Source organism: Engystomops pustulosus, chromosome 3 (genome assembly GCF_040894005.1).
Source record: "Engystomops pustulosus chromosome 3, aEngPut4.maternal, whole genome shotgun sequence".
NCBI classification, from domain to species: Eukaryota; Metazoa; Chordata; class Amphibia; order Anura; family Leptodactylidae; genus Engystomops; species Engystomops pustulosus.
This window is the reverse complement of record NC_092413.1, coordinates 143,544,004-143,560,288: the sequence shown is the minus strand read 5'-3', so window position 1 is coordinate 143,560,288 and position 16,285 is coordinate 143,544,004. Positions and strand designations below refer to the sequence as shown.

The window sequence follows — 16,285 nt, the reverse complement described above, 5'->3', positions numbered from 1 at the left end:
CAGCTCCTGTACCTCACTTAAATTTCAGTCAATGTACTTGTGACTTTTACTGATAAATTCTTTCTCCGACTGGAAAGTTTACAATTTCACTTTTATATTGTATTTAAAAAAAAAAACAAAAAAACCCCACAATTCCTGTTTTCGATGCTATAACTTTACTTTGTTTCCTTGTACATTTTGTAGTTACAAACTACGTATTTTTATTGTTTTTTTGTCTGATATAATGTAAAGGGCAAATTCTAAATCGTCTTTTAGGATTGGAAAATCATAATCAGAAATATGTGCAATAAGTCTAAGCTGAGCAATAGCTCCCCCCAGTGTTACTTCATAGTAGAGTAAGTGATGTTTAGTTCTATGAATAAAACGCATTGCAAATAGATTTTTCTGTTAGGGTATTTTTAAAAAAAATCTACATAATTGACTAGTCGTATTCATTGTGTCAATCTCAATTCAATTTCAAATATTCAATTTGCTCTCCAAATAGACCAACACCAACAAAACAAAAATGAGAGCTGGAGCAAGCCAATTATTGAAAAGTATAAACATATAATTCTTTATTATTAAATCAATATTACATGTTAGTATTCTTTACACTATAATGAAAGAACACCGAGGATCCAGATATCACATAGTAAGATATACACCCAAACAGGATGTAATGAATACATCCATTTTATAACTAATTTGGCTACACGTTACTAGTGCCTACTTCTTTATATAATATCAGTCCATTATTTTAACTCTTGGTAACAAGAGTAAAGTTATTTTACAGTAATAGTGTTTGGTGGCATTCAGGATGCATAGAAAACAGTCTCCCCATGCAAAAAATTACAGGTAATGTGCATTACAATAAAATGTCTCCAGATAAGAACTGTCACTAATATAATAATATCCAAGTACAGCAGTCAACATTCTCAATAAAATATATGGGCAACAACATGGAAGTAGATAACAGATAGCGAGTGTTCACAGCCTGTCATATATGCTTCCAGTTTGGGGGGGGGTCTTTTACTATATGAGATCTGTACCCTTAGCATCCTTTTAATATGGGCTTATATCTTGTATTTCACACATTTCATTTTTAATTGAATAATAAAGCATTATATTTTTCTACTAATAGCTGCTTTAGTTTACTTTTAATTTGATTAGGTCCGTCCTGGCAGCATGCAAGTCTGATGGGTTTCTGCTAGGTCTTACTTCTGAGATTGAATGTGTAAAGGGTTATCAAACGCAAAATTTTTGCATTGTAAAGAGCAATAATTTTTTAAAGACCTTTGCTTGCTGTCAAGAAATGGAAACAATAAAACAGGTGCATCACTCACTTATTTAAGCCATTGAGCTGTGTGCAGAGGAATTTAATAAAACAGCATTTCAGTAGCTGTACAGAAACATAATTTCATACACAGAAATAGTATATTTGAAAGTTTTTTTTAATTTTAAAATGGCCATGCTATATTTAGATAGGTCTCAACATTCCAGTTTAAAAATCTAGGGCAGGGGCCACGTAAGTTTCATGGTTGCTGGCCCATTGTCATTTTATTGCGGTATAAATGTAGCTACTGCTGTACAATTAAGTGGGCTGTTAAGTAGGCACATTTATACTGTACATTTGGTCAGCCCTTGGAGGGAAACCAAAGCTGTACACACCGTCAAATAACCTGAGAAGTAAGCATGGAGAATATGTGTCTCCAATGGCTGCCGTGCCTGCCCCACAGTAGCCTCAGTCTTTTTTGAGCCCACTCCTTGTAAGGACATGCCACAGAAAAGCAGGCATTATAAAGAGTGGGCTACAGAAAAAGAGACATTAGCCCCCCTTACTAATCTGTATCCCCTGATACTGCAGAAGTCCTCTTCTCCTCCTGTGGCAGCTCAGAATCTGCTCTGTATCTTCAGACCCACGTACAAACACCACATAGGAGGAGAAGAGGACGGCTTCTGAAGCTTTGAGCGAGCAGGTAATGGTGTGTATTGTAGTTCTAATACGAAGATGGGCCAGACAACAAAAGGCTGCAGGCCACTGCATGACCTTAAATGTATGTACAGTATGCCAATAACCTTCTCATTCAACTCCATTGGAGAGTTGATACAGAACTTAGCATAGTAACCACCTTTGTGCACCTATCACCACCCTGTATGACATGTCAGTGGTAGCTCGTGTGCCTAAATGCTCTTGGCAGTTTCCCTATAGCTCTGTGTTTAGAATGGACACAAATAGCTGTTATTTTAGCTCTTGTGTTTATACCTGTTGCTTAACTTTGACTAAAATTACTACATCATGGTGTCATATAAAACAAGACTTGTTGATATAATAAGATTGCCCTTAAATCATGCCAGACTGGCCAGCTTGCATAAGAGGTAATGGTCACGTGTAATATTCCTTCTTTACTTCACAATGGCCCCTGGTGATTGTTACATATCAAGCATACATCTAGGATTTACTTTTTTTTTTTTTTTAGCAATTTATGGCTTCATCACACAAACAACCAAAGAAGAAAGTACTTTAAAATAAACATGTATGTCTCCTATGTATGAATGCACACCGCACAAAAAAAGTTCTGACTTCAGTCTGGTGAATGAACTACACATCCTTTTTCTCTATGGGTTTAGTTACATATACATCTCAGGACCATATATGAACGTGGGAATATGTTAGTGAACAGGAGACTGTTTCAGTTTCTGAATTTTTAATAGCACTGCATGATTTTGTATGTCCTCTCTGTGTTTGCATGGGTTTCCTCTGGGTCTTTCCGTTTCCTCCCACACTCTAAAACATACTGGTAGGTTGATAAGATTGTGAGCCCCATGGGGACAGGGACTGATTTGGCAAGTTCTGTGTAGCGCTTTATAATCTGTGTGAGCTATATAAATAAAGGAATACTTTATTAAGCCAAAGGGGCCTACTGAGGCTCCGTCGCCCAGGGGCCCACCGAAACCTGGAGCCAACCCCGAGTGCAATAAACAATAAATATTGGCCTGTCAATATCAGCAGGCTCCCTAAAATGTATAAGGATATCCTAACTATACTCTGGCCGCAGAGGGAATGAATTATTAGGTTGTTTGCTAGCAAGACACTCGATTGAAAAGGACAAATAATTCAGGGTCAATAAATGAACCATTTTTAGGCTTGTTTGTTTCTTTTTTTTCACTCAAGACAATGTTTTTAGCATTGTAATGACAGATTAGTCCCAAATGCTGGCTTCTGTACAGAAGACATAATGATCCTTAGAACACAGACATAAGTCCATTATATAAACTGGGTTACAATGGAATGTCGTGTGCTGCTGGATTATTATTATTAGCTGCATTTTGCTTGTCAATCCTTTAATCCTTCTCCTCACCTGACTGCCACTGCCATCTACACAAAACCCATTATGGAAATACTAGAATGCAAATGCAAACATGGAAATACTCCCAAGTATTATGGGGGCAAGTATTATGAACCGTATAGGCACATATTAAGACACTGTTTGCCACTGCACCGAACACTTAGTATTTGGGTTGCTTCTATATTACCTCCAACGTTTGTGTTAACTTCCAATAATAGGATTTTGACCCTAGTATCAATACTTGATACCAACTGAGAAGTCACATTCAGGGACCAAGAGCCAACCCCCATAGAAACTGTTATATGAAGAAATTGGCTATGTCCTATCCTGTGGATTAGGGCCAAGAGTCTTTCTCAAAAAAACTTTATCAAGAAGATGATGTACAGCATTTACTTTAAGTATCCCAGGCTTACAGGGCAGGATGCCCTCTTACACTACTTGTGAGGTCACCACATATCAAGAATCACCTCACACATACCTGTAGGCCGATAAGAACACTTGTGGCAATTTATACATTGTTTTCAAGTGACAAACAGAGGCAGGTACTCGCTGTCCCCCACAGAGTTCCTACAGCCAGACAATGAAGTTTGGCTTCATAGTTTCAACATCAAAATCAATAAGTCAACTTGAAAGTGATGCCGCACATTAGGGCACATTTTGATCAATAAAATCCTTGTAGTAAAAGTACTCAGAGATAAGTTCCCCATACAAAACAAAATGATTTCCATTAAATAGCACTAAGAGCTGTATTTATGATGATGATGCCCTAGTTCATGTTAAAATAAATCAATTCCAATTCATATTTACATTCCAAAATGTATATATATTGTTTTTGAAATATGGGTTTTTGTCAGGCTCCAGGGGCAGTGGACCCACTGGATGATGAGATGATGACGTAAGCTGGGCCTGGAATCTAAGTGGCACCCGGTTTTCAACAGAGCCCGCCCGCAATGTGGGTAGGACGTGCTGCGGCGTGGTACCACCAGGTCGTTCCACAAGTGCAACTTTGTCCATGGTGGCAGCCAAGGCAAGGTACAAAGACGTTAGACAAAATCGTGGTTGGGGACAGGCAGGAGGTAAAAGGTCAAAACAGAACCTGGGTCACAACAGGAAATCAGCAGACAGACACCAGGCAATGACACAAGCTTTCTCAGAGGCATAAAGCACAAAGATCTGGCATGGAACACAGGAAGGGGTTGGGAATTTATCAGAATTGGCAGCCGGCCAGTGCCAATTATCGTCATGCTGGTCTTTTAAATCTCAAGAAGCCGGCACACGAGCCCTAGGAGCCAGCGGGGGGACCGGGGCTGTGGAGAAAGGCTTTGGTGCACCTGCAACACGGGAGGTAATCCCACTTTGCGACCCCCCCCTTTGGTCTGCCCCTCTTCTTGGACTGGAGGAATTTTTGCAGCAGGTCACGGTCCAAGATGTTATCCTCTGGTTCAGGCCCTTCCAATCAACGAGAAAGTACTGTCTCCCTCTAGTCGAATTCATGTCCAGGATCTCTTTGACTTCATAGACATTGGTGGAATCAGCCACAGGAGCAGGAGGAGCTATTTGCCCGGAGAAACAATTCAAGATGACCGTTTTCAGGAGGAAGAAATGGAAGGAGTTCAGGATGCGCATGGTGGGAGGCAGAAGGTTATATGCCACAGGATTGATACGTCTTAGTACCTCGAATGGGACCAGAAAACGATGAACGAGTTTGGACATATCTGGAAGACAGCCAGATTTTATTTTCAGGGGGGATGACTAGAGGAGGCCTACATTTCCTGTCGACATGCGTTTTGGTGCAGACGGATGCCCAAAGTAGAGAATGGCGAGTTTGCTCCCAGACTGACTTAAGATCTTGTACCAGTTCTTCTACAGCGGTAACATCAGAAGGAACGGCAAGAGGAAGAGGTGGGCTTGGAAGTCGTCCGTAGACAATGAAGGGAGCAGCAGCGGCAGATTCTGAGTCTAGAGAATTATAAGAAAATTCCACCCAAGGTAAGAGGGAGGATCAATCGTCCTGTCAAGCAGAGACAAAGTGCCACAGATTGCAGCCCAGAGTCTAGCGGTTAGACTGAGGATAATACGCAAAGGAGAAGTCCAGCTTGACCTGCAGTTGATTGCAGAGGAAACCCCAGAATCTGGAAACAAACTGGACCCCACGGTCTGAGACAATGTGTAGGGGAAGACCATGTAGCCAGAAGCCTATGTGATGGAAGAACTAGCTGGCAAGGCCTGGACCTGGCAGAGGAACAAAGTGGGACATTTTGGAAAACCGGTCAGTTACCTCGCAGCTGACGGCATTGCCAGAGGAAGGCGGAAGGTCCATAGCCACACGAGTCCACGACTGGGTATCGGCAATGACTGAAGTAGACCGGCAGGCTTCAAACGAAAATATTTCGGGCACAGGAAGCACAGGAGCTCACAAAGTCCTGTGCATCCTTGACCATATCTGGCCACAATAGAAACAGGAAATGAGGGCAACAGACCAATGTGCCCAGCCACACGTGAGCAATGTCCCCAATTCAGAATCCTCTTCCGAAAAGCAGATAGGACATAGGTCATGTCAGGAGGTAGCTGCCAGAGGTCCACTGGTCCACCAGAGGTCCACCTAGCTTGTATATAACCCAAGGAATGTTTTTACTTCATTTATGACAAAACGCACACATCATTCTAAATTAGGACACTCTATGGGGGAGATTTAACAAATTGTCGGTGAATAACCCAGCTCAGACTCCCCAGTCTTGTTCTGTGCCAGAAAAATCTTGCTGTATGATGTATATGGAGCAGTTTAAAACTATAGAGCAGTACATTACCATCACGGGTGCTCCAACGACCCATGTCTCTCTGTGCTCCAGCTCTGTGTCCATACCCAGAATCCTTTGTAATCCAGCCTCTCCCTGCACACCCAGCCAGATCTTTGTACCGTGTAGCCATTGAGATAACTTGTCTTATGTAGTATTCTGAATTCCCGTTGTGACCCCGGTTCCGTTATTGACTTTGATCCTCTTCTGTCTGCCTCCTGACCTGTTGCTATGTCCCCGACTCTGATCCCACACTGCCCATCCCAACCTTCTACCTGTCCCCGACTATGATTCTGCTCAACATATTTGTATCTTGCCTTAGCTGCCACCGTGGACAAAGTCGCACCTGTGGAATGACCTGGTGGTACCACGCCGCAGAAAGTCCAACCCGCTTTGGAGCGGGCTCAGGTGAAAACCAGGTGCCACTTAGACTCCAATCCCAGATGTCGGCTTACGTCATCGTCGGCGGTGGTCCACTGGGTCCACTACCCCTGGAGCCTAACAATTACTCCTAATGTTACAATTATTAATCTAGTTTGATGCTTAATTTTCTGTCGCCTAGGCAACGCTCTCTTTTTATTGGAAAACTGTCTAAAAATTGTCTGAAAAGTTTTGGCACTAATGGAGATTAACAAAACTTGTGGACAATGATAAAATCCAGTTTGTATCAGGACCATGCAGGTAACAATAGACTAACAAACATCTATATCTTTGTTACATCTCTTTTTTCTGTTGTAGTGTTTCTACAAAGTTGATCAAAGTCTATGTCTTTATGAAAGTAAATGATAGACAAAGAAATAATTTTCCCTATCATAATATAAATCAACTTCTCCCACGCCAGAAGGAGGGTAGAATTGTATTAATAGAAAGCTCGCTCCTCCACCCGCCTGGAAACTGAGACTTTAATCGGCAGCACAATGAACAACAGTCATGTACTGCATAATTCTTCTCACTAAAAAAAAAAAAGTGTGGGCACTGCCAGGCAAGAACACCCACTGCCAGATAAGACTGCCAAGCTAGACCCATACAATCAGACTAAAGCATTCAAATATAAATATATGTCTGATCAAAATAACAGGTATCACTGAAGGGGCAGCACTGCTAGAGCAAGAACATATAAAGCACTGAACATTTTTATACTGGCCACAGAACTATCACACACAACACAGCTGTAGAAGGCTGCAGTGTCACCCTAAGCTGTAATAGTGGGGAATGTTTGGATGTGTGTTTAATGATGACATAGATGAAAAGTAAAAAATACTGCCTGCTGCTGAGGTTCAAGGGACAAGAACACATCTAAAGAAAGCTGTACAATCACTATAAATTGTATGCATGTCTATTCTGATCTGCAGCAGTGCCAGGAGTCATACCCCACCAACGGGATGTAAGCAATCTGTAGAAATAGAAGAAAACCCATTAAAGGGAAACTGTTACCAGGTTTACCCAATCATGGATGTGAGCTCCTATCAATGTTGGTGAGAAGGCTTGTGCTGCAAGTTATAGAAAAAATCGTATTCCTGACCATCTTTGTGCCCTGGATAGAAATTTCCTATTGTCATTGGTGGTATCAAACAGTGACAAACAGGATGACAAACATGTGCCTTGCTTGAGACCCACAAAGTGCAAAGTGCACGTGCGTGTGCCGCATTGACAGCGGCTTTCTTCTTCACATTGCCGGCCACGCTGCCCCAACAGTGGCTGCGCCTGCACCAGGCTTACAGCACCGCATGGCCTCATGCACATATATGAAATAAGGGCCATGATCCGACCGCACAGACATAGACATCTATGACATCCGCTCACAGTGCAGTGAATACACATGGTCTCATCGCACCGTGACTATACACAGCAAGAATACGAGACATGTCCTATATTTTGACATATTAAGACACGGGCCGATAGAGGGGAGGCGTGTGTAGCCAATCTGTTTGTGTGCATGAGGACTAAGGGTAACTGCACAAACAAATTATACACAGTCATAGCAGCGCAGCAATTTTGCAGGGATCAATATATGGCATATATTGGGACATTTATGCTGTGCTTTTATGGCATGTTTTTACTGCAGCAGAGTAAAACATTTGCATTACACAAGTATCTGCAGCAATAAGTTGACATAATGTGGATTCTAAATCCCCAGCGGAAATCTGTTTCCACTGCAGATTCTTTTCTGTAGTCTGTGAATGGGATTTGTATAGATCCCATCCACTACACTGCTATTATATTATTCTGTATTATTATTATTATGTGTATTATGGGTAGGTAGGCTTAAATACAAATACTGTATGTCATAGGCACAAAAAAGAACAGGCAAGAGCAGAAATCAGTGAGGATCATTTTTACTCTACAGCAGGTACATACAGGTTCAGAATTATATGGACAGGGACACACTCTTCAATATTAGGACTCATTTTGCTGCCACAGTGGATCTGAAATGAAACAACTGAAATGTAACTGAATTGTAGACCTTTAGGGTGTGTTCACGCGTGGCGTTAAAGCATGTGTTTTGAAATGCAATGCAACAGATGGCAAGAGTTTTACCTAATTAAATTACTGTTTACAAAATGCAACAGTTAAAATATGAGTTTGTTAATGCATTGTTAGCGCATGCAGTAATGCATGCATTAACAATAGCGTTTTGTAAATGCAAAATTAAAAGTTAACCCCTTAATGGCTGCCATATCAGGTTTTTACAGCAGCCATTAAGAAATAATAATAATCCCTTTATTTGTATAGCGCACACAGATTGTACAGCGCTGCACAGAGTTTGCCAAATCAGTCCCTGTCCCCATGGGGCTCACAATCTAAGCAACATACCAGTATGTTTTGGAGTGTTGAAGGAAACCAGAGGACCCGGATGAAACTCACGCAAACACGGAGAGAACATGCAAACTCTTTGCAGATGTTGACCCACTGCAATACATGTGTACAAGTGTGTTGCAGTGTAAGGGCTTAAATAAGCGATCAGCTGAATGCTTGTTCAAGCCTAAGTGTGGAAACATTTAAAAAAGTAAAAAAAAAACAGTAAAAATAATTTATAATAATAATATATTTTAATAATATATTTAATAATAATAATAATTAAAGTCTGTAAAACAAAAAAACACAAAAAAGCGTACATATTTGGTATCACCGTGTCTGTATTAATCTGTACAATAAATCTAAATCCATGTTGAACCTGCTTGGTGAATGACGTAAAAAGAAAAATATCACGTTATTTAAAGTTTTTCAACAAATACCTTCACAAAAAATGTTCTAAAAAGTGATTTAAAGTCTTAATATGATACAAATGACAAGAGCAACTCTTTTTACAAAAAGTAAGCCCTCAACCAGATCTGTCAACAGAAAAATACAGTTATACCCTTAAAAAGCAATGCGATTTTCTCCAACATTGGTTTGGCTCAGTAAAATTGAAAAACGATATACCGTATTTTCCGGACTATAAGGCGCACATAAAAACCGAAGATTTCCTTAGAAATCCAAAGTGCGCCTTATAGTCTAGTGCGCCTTATGTATGGAGGAGGGCAGCGGACCCTACTAGAGGAGGGAAGCGAACCCTACTTACATATGTCCCCGCTACCGGAGACCGGAGACAGCAGATCTCCAGCGGGAACTGCAGACCACGCGGCACGAACAACAGGTGCCATAGCGCGAACCAACTTCTGCCGTGTGGTCTGCAGTTCCAGCTGTAGATCTGCTGTCTCCGGTAGCTGGGACCTATGTAAGTAGGGTCCGCTGCCCTCGGACCCCCTCCCCCATCTCCCTGGGGAGACCGCTCACCTCTTGCCGGGTCTGTGGAGAGTCGCTGGTTGCGACCTCTCCTCTCGGTTTTCAAACCACGCCCACGGACCTCCTCCACGCCCCCGGACCATGCGCCTTATAGTCCAGTGCGCCTTATATATGAAATTATTCCATATATAAGGCCTTTATTAGTAATGCGCCTTATAGTCCGGTGCGCCTTATCACCAGGAAAGTACTGTAAATGAGGTATCACCGTAATCGTAGTGAACCAGAGAATAAATCTAAAATAGTATTTTTACGTTACAGTGAGGTGGGGGAAAAAGGTGCTAAAAATCCAAAATAAAAATTGAGGAGTTTGTTTCCCCTTGAAATGGTTAATAAAATCTCATGAATAAGCTATACACCCCCAAAATGAATTATCTATACATTGTATCTCACAAAGCAAATAATAAGCCCTCACATGTTGCATTACCAAAAAATAAAAATTTTAAAGTTTGAACAATGTGACAATACAAATCTGCTGTTAATGGCGCTGCTTTCTTTCTGTGCCCGGCCATGTACCCATATAGCAGTACCACCACATATGGGGTACACTCGGGAGAAATTGGGCATCAAACATCGCAGAGCATTTAATTAGTTATTAAAGTGTCATTTTTGGCCTAAATAAATGTATTTTCCCAAAAAATTCTAAAGTTTCTAAATTGCACTTCCATTTTGTTTTAACCCATGTGAAAATTAATAGAAGTTGTTTTATATATAGTGAGGGTTGTAGTTTCTATAGTGGGGTAATTTATGGGGTTTTACTATTATTTAGGCCTTTCAAAGTCCCTTAAAAGCTGAATTGTCCCTCAAAATGTGAGTCTTGGCGATTTTCATGAAAATGAGAAAAATTACACCTAAAGTTCTAAGCCTCATAACAATCTGGAAAAATGAGAGGATGCATAAAATATCATCCCAACATAAAGCGGACATTCTAGAAATGTTAGTTATCAAGCTTTTGGAGAAGTTTAACTAAATGCCTGGAGAGGAGAACATTTCAAACTTTGAAAATGAAGAATTTTTCCGAACTTTTGCTAAATATATTTTTTTTTTCAGAACGAAACACAAAACTTACCACTTAAATTTTATAACTAACATGAAGTACAATGTGTCTCAAGAAAACAATCTCAAAATCACCTGGATATGTTAAAGTGTTCCGAAGTTATAACCAATTATCGTGACACATATTCTAAAAATCGAGTCTGGTCACTAAGATGAAAAAAATAAGGAATTGCTCTAATTATTCTGCAAAACCTCATTTCAGGGTGTCAAACGTAATTAACATTACATAAATAAAATGCTCATTTTTAATACTTTGTTGAGAACCATTTAAAGGCAATGACTGCCTGAATCCTGGAAGCAATGATTTTCCAGGCCCTTACTGTAGCTGCTCCTCGCCTGCGAGTCATTCTGCCTTATGCTTTCTCAAAAGCAAGTTAAACGCATGCTCAATCGTGTAGAGATCTGGCAACTGGCTCTGACCATTGCAGATCATCCCATTTCTTTACCTCAGGAACCTCCTGGGTTGATTTTGTATTAAGTTGTGGGTAGAGATGAGCGAGCACTAAAATGCTCGGGTACTCGTTATTCGAGACAAACTTTTCCCGATGCTCGAGTGCTCGTCTCGAATAACGAGCCCCATTGAAGTCAATGGGAGACTCGAGCATTTTTCAAGGGGACCAAGGCTCTGCACAGGGAAGCTTGGCCAAACACCTGGGAACCTCAGAAAAGGATGGAAACACCACGGAAATGGACAGGAAACAGCAGGGGCAGCATGCATGGATGCCTCTGAGGCTGCTTAATCGCACCATTATGCCAAAATTATGGGCAACAGCATGGCCATGACAGAGTGACAGAATGAAGCTAGATAGCATCTAAAACATCCAATAATTGACCCTGACACTATAGGGGACGGCATGCAGAGGCAGCGGCAGCAGGCTAGAGAGTGCCATGGCGACATACCCTAAATGGACTCAGGCTTCAAACCAATGGGTGGCAGAGAGGAACCAAAGGAGGTGAGCAAGAAGCGCTCAAATAATATCGGTACATGATAAAAGTTTGCCAGTATATTTTGTGGATTACACAGCAGGGTGGCGACAAAGTTAACATGGAAGCCATGAAAACAACCCAAAATTCTGCCTGACACAGCTCGTTTGATAAGGGGACCATGTATGGAGGCAGTGAACTAGTAGTAGATTAAAGGTGCTGCAGTTAAAACTATGTTAGTTGGATCTTGGCATGGAGCTGGCGCTCCGCTGCCAGGCGAGCTTTCGCCAATCCAAGCCCCTGTCTCTAGGCTACTCCCCAAACAGCACTTCTAAGAACCTTTTGTATAAGATCAAGTGTAGTAGCGTTCTTATAAGTTTGGGATATGGCGGGTGAGGGGAATGTAAACAGATGCGCAAGAAGCGCTGAAATAATATCGGTAAATGATAAAAGTTTGCCAGTATATTTTGGGGATTACACAGCAGGGTGGCGACAAAGTTAACAACTTTGATGTGGAATCCATGAAAACAACCCAAATTTGTGCCTGACACACCTCGTTTGATATGGGAACGATGTATGGAGGCAGCTATATGGACGACTTTTGGAGGTAGCAATGGAGACAACGTGTGGAGGCTGCTATGGAGACAATTTCATTTGGATAGTGCCTGTATGTGGCAGTCCAAAAAATTTTCAAACCAGAGGAGCAGGTAGGTGGCCCTCCAGAAAAATGGAATAGATTGAGTGCCTGTATGTGGCAGTCCAAAAAAGTTTTCAAACCAGAGGAGCAGGTAGGTGGCCCTCCAGAAAAATGAAATAGATTGAGTGCCTGTATGTGGCAGTCCAAAAAAGTTTTCAAACCAGAGGAGCAGGTAGGTGGCCCTCCAGAAAAATTAAATGCATAAAGTACTATAGCTAGAGCCAGTGGGCCCTGTCAAAAAATAGCCAGTTTCCTCTGCTTTAGTGTACAAAGAGGAGGAGAAGGAGGAAAATGAGGAGGAGGAGGAGTGCATAAATTATTCAGGTTGAGCTTCCTTCACCTGGTGGAGATTGGAAATTATGAGAAATCCAGGCTTTATTCATCTTAATAAGCGTCAGCCTGTCAGCGCTGTCAGTCGACAGGCGTGTACGCTTATCGGTGATGATGCCACCAGCTGCACTGAAAACCCGCTCGGACAAGACGCTAGCGGCAGGGCAGGCAAGAACCTCCAAGGCGTACAGCGCCAGTTCGTGCCACATGTCCAGCTTTGAAACCCAGTAGTTGTAGGGAGCTGTGTGATCATTTAGGACGATGGTATGGTCAGCTACATACTCCCTCACCATCTTTCTGTAAAGATCAGCCCTACTCTGCCGAGACTGGGGAAAGGTGACAGTGTCTTGCTGGGGTGACATAAAGCTGGCAAAAGCCTTGTAAAGCGTACCCTTGCCAGTGCTGGACAAGCTGCCTGCTCGCCTACTCTCCCTCGCTACTTGTCCCGCAGAACTACGCACTCTGCCGCTAGCGCTGTCAGAAGGGAAATACTGTTTCAGCTTGTGCACCAGGGCCTGCTGGTATTCATGCATTCTCACACTCCTTTCCTCTCCAGGGATGAGAGTGGAAAGATTTTGCTTGTACCGTGGGTCCAGGAGAGTGAATACCCAGTAATCGGTGCTGGAATAAATTCTTTGAACGCGAGGGTCACGGGATAGGCAGCCTAGCATGAAATCTGCCATATGCGCCAGAGTCCCAACGCGCAAGAATTCACTCCCCTCACTGGCCTGACTGTCCATTTCCTCCTCCTCCTCCAACTCCTCCAACTCCTCTTCTTCTGCCCATACACGCTGAACAGTGAAGGTCTGAGCAATGCTCCCCTCTTGTGTCTCGCCAACATTCTCCTCCTCTTCCTCCTCATCCTCCTCCAACTCCTCCGATCTGCGCTGAGAAACAGACCTGAGGGTGCTTTGGCTATCAACAAGGGAATCTTCTTCCCCCGTCTCTTGTGACGAGCGCAAAGCTTCCGACTTCATCCTGATCAGAGAGTTTTTCAACAGGCCAAGCAGCGGGATGGTGAGGCTAATGATGGCGGCATCGCCACTGACCATCTGTGTTGACTCCTCAAAGTTACTCAGCACCTGACAGATATCAGACATCCACGTCCACTCCTCATTGTAGACTTGAGGAAGCTGACTGACCTGACTACCAGTTCTGGTGGAAGTTGACATCTGGCAGTCTACAATCGCTCTGCGCTGCTGGTAAACTCTGGATAACATGGTTAATGTTGAATTCCACCTCGTAGGCACGTCGCACAACAGTCGGTGAGCGGGCAGTTGGAGGCGGCGCTGCGCTGCCCTGAGAGTGGCAGCATCTGTGCTGGACTTCCTGAAATGCGCACAGATGCGGCGCACCTTCGTGAGCAAATCTGACAGATTGGGGTATGTCTTGAGGAAACGCTGAACTATCAGATTTAACACATGGGCCAGGCATGGCACATGTGTCAGTCTGCCGAGTTGCAGAGCCGCCACCAGGTTACGGCCGTTGTCACACACAACCATGCCTGGCTTCAGGTTCAGCGGTGCCAGCCACAGATCAGTCTGCGCCGTGATGCCCTGTAATAGTTCTTGGGCGGTGTGCCTTTTATCGCCTAGGCTCAGCAGTTTGAGCACCGCCTGCTGTCGCTTAGCGACGGCACTGCTGCTGTGCCTAGAGCTACCGACTGATGGCGCCATGCCCACGGATGGTAGTTCGGAGGAGGAGGTGGAGAAGGGGTGGGAGGAGGAGGAGGCATAGTAGGCCTTTGAGACATGGACCGAGGTAGGCCCCGCAATCCTCGGCGTCGGCAGTATATGACCAGCCCCAGGGTCAGACTCCGTCCCAGCCTCCACCAAGTTAACCCAATGTGCCGTCAGCGATATATAGTGGCCCTGCCCGGCAGCACTCGTCCACGTGTCCGTGGTCAGGTGGACCTTGTCAGAAACGGCGTTGGTCAGGGCACGGATGATGTTGTCTGACACGTGCTGGTGCAGGGCTGGGACGGCACATCGGGAAAAGTAGTGGCGGCTGGGGACCGAATACCGAGGGGCGGCCGCCGCCATGAGGTTGCGAAAGGCCTCGGTCTCTACTAGCCTATAGGGCAGCATCTCCAGGCTAAGCAATCTGGAGATGTGGACATTAAGGGCTTGGGCGTGCGGGTGGGTTGCACTATATTTTCTTTTCCGCTCCAGCGTCTGGGGTATGGAGAGCTGAACGCTGGTGGATGCTGTGGAGGATCGTGGAGGCGACGATGGGGTTTTTGTGCCAGGGTCCTGGGCAGGGGGCTGACTATCAGCTGACACAGGGGAAGGAGCAGTGGTGTGCACGGCCGGAGGTGAACGGGCTTGGTGCCACTGATTCGGGTGTTTAGCATTCATATGCCTGCGCATACTGGTGGTAGTTAAGCTAGTAGTGGTGGAACCCCTGCTGATCCTGGTTTGGCAAAGGTTGCACACCACAGTCCGTCGGTCATCCGGTGTTTCCTTAAAGAACCTCCAGACTTCTGAAAATCTAGCCCTCGCCGCGGGAGCCCTCGCCACGGGAGCTTCACTACGTGACACATTTGGCGCTGATGCACCTGCTCTGGCCCTGCCTCTCCGTCTGGCCCCACCACTGCCTCTTCCAACCTGTTCTGCTATAGGACTCTCCTCCGTCTCAGAAGCACTGTGTTCACCCGGCCTCTCAACCCAGCTTGGGTCTGTCACCTCATCATCCTCCGATCCCTCAGTCTGCTCCCCCCTCGGACTTCCTGCCCTGACAACAACTTCACCACTGTCTGACAACCGTGTCTCCTCATCGTCGGACACCTCTTTACACACTTCTTCCACTACGTCAAGAAGGTCATCATCACCCACAGACTGCGACTGGTGGAAAACCTGGGCATCGGAAAATTGCTCAGCAGCAACCGGACAAGTGGTTTGTGACTGTGGGAAGGGTCCAGAAAACAGTTCCTCAGAGTATGCCGGTTCAAATGCCAAATTTTCCTGGGAGGGGGCAGACTGGGGGGGAGGAGGCTGAGGTGCAGGAGCTGGAGGAGTGCCGATTTCGGTGACATGGGTGGACTGCGTGGAAGACTGACTGGTGGACAAATTGCTCGAAGCATTGTCGGCAATCCACGACATCACCTGTTCGCACTGTTCTGGCCTCAACAGTGCTCTACCACGAGTCCCAGTAACTTGAGACATGATGAACCTAGGGAGTGTAGCTCTGCGCCGTTCCCCTGCTCCCTCATCAGCAGGTGGTGGCTCACCCCACCCAGCACCACGGCCTCTGACCCCTGCAGTAGATGGACGCCCACGTCCCCGCCCTCGTCCTCGTCCTCTACCCCTAGCCCTCGGGTTAAACATTTTGAAAATGAAAGTTATATAACTTTAATTATTTTTTTAACTTTTTTT

General features: G+C 44.2%; 1 protein-coding gene across 2 annotated transcripts in view; it reads right to left on the bottom strand.

Annotated features, from left to right (window-relative positions):
- CLCN2 (chloride voltage-gated channel 2) overlaps nt 1-16,285 on the bottom strand; it is a 99,802-nt gene that overhangs the window by 63,545 nt on the left and 19,972 nt on the right. The window lies entirely within an intron of this gene.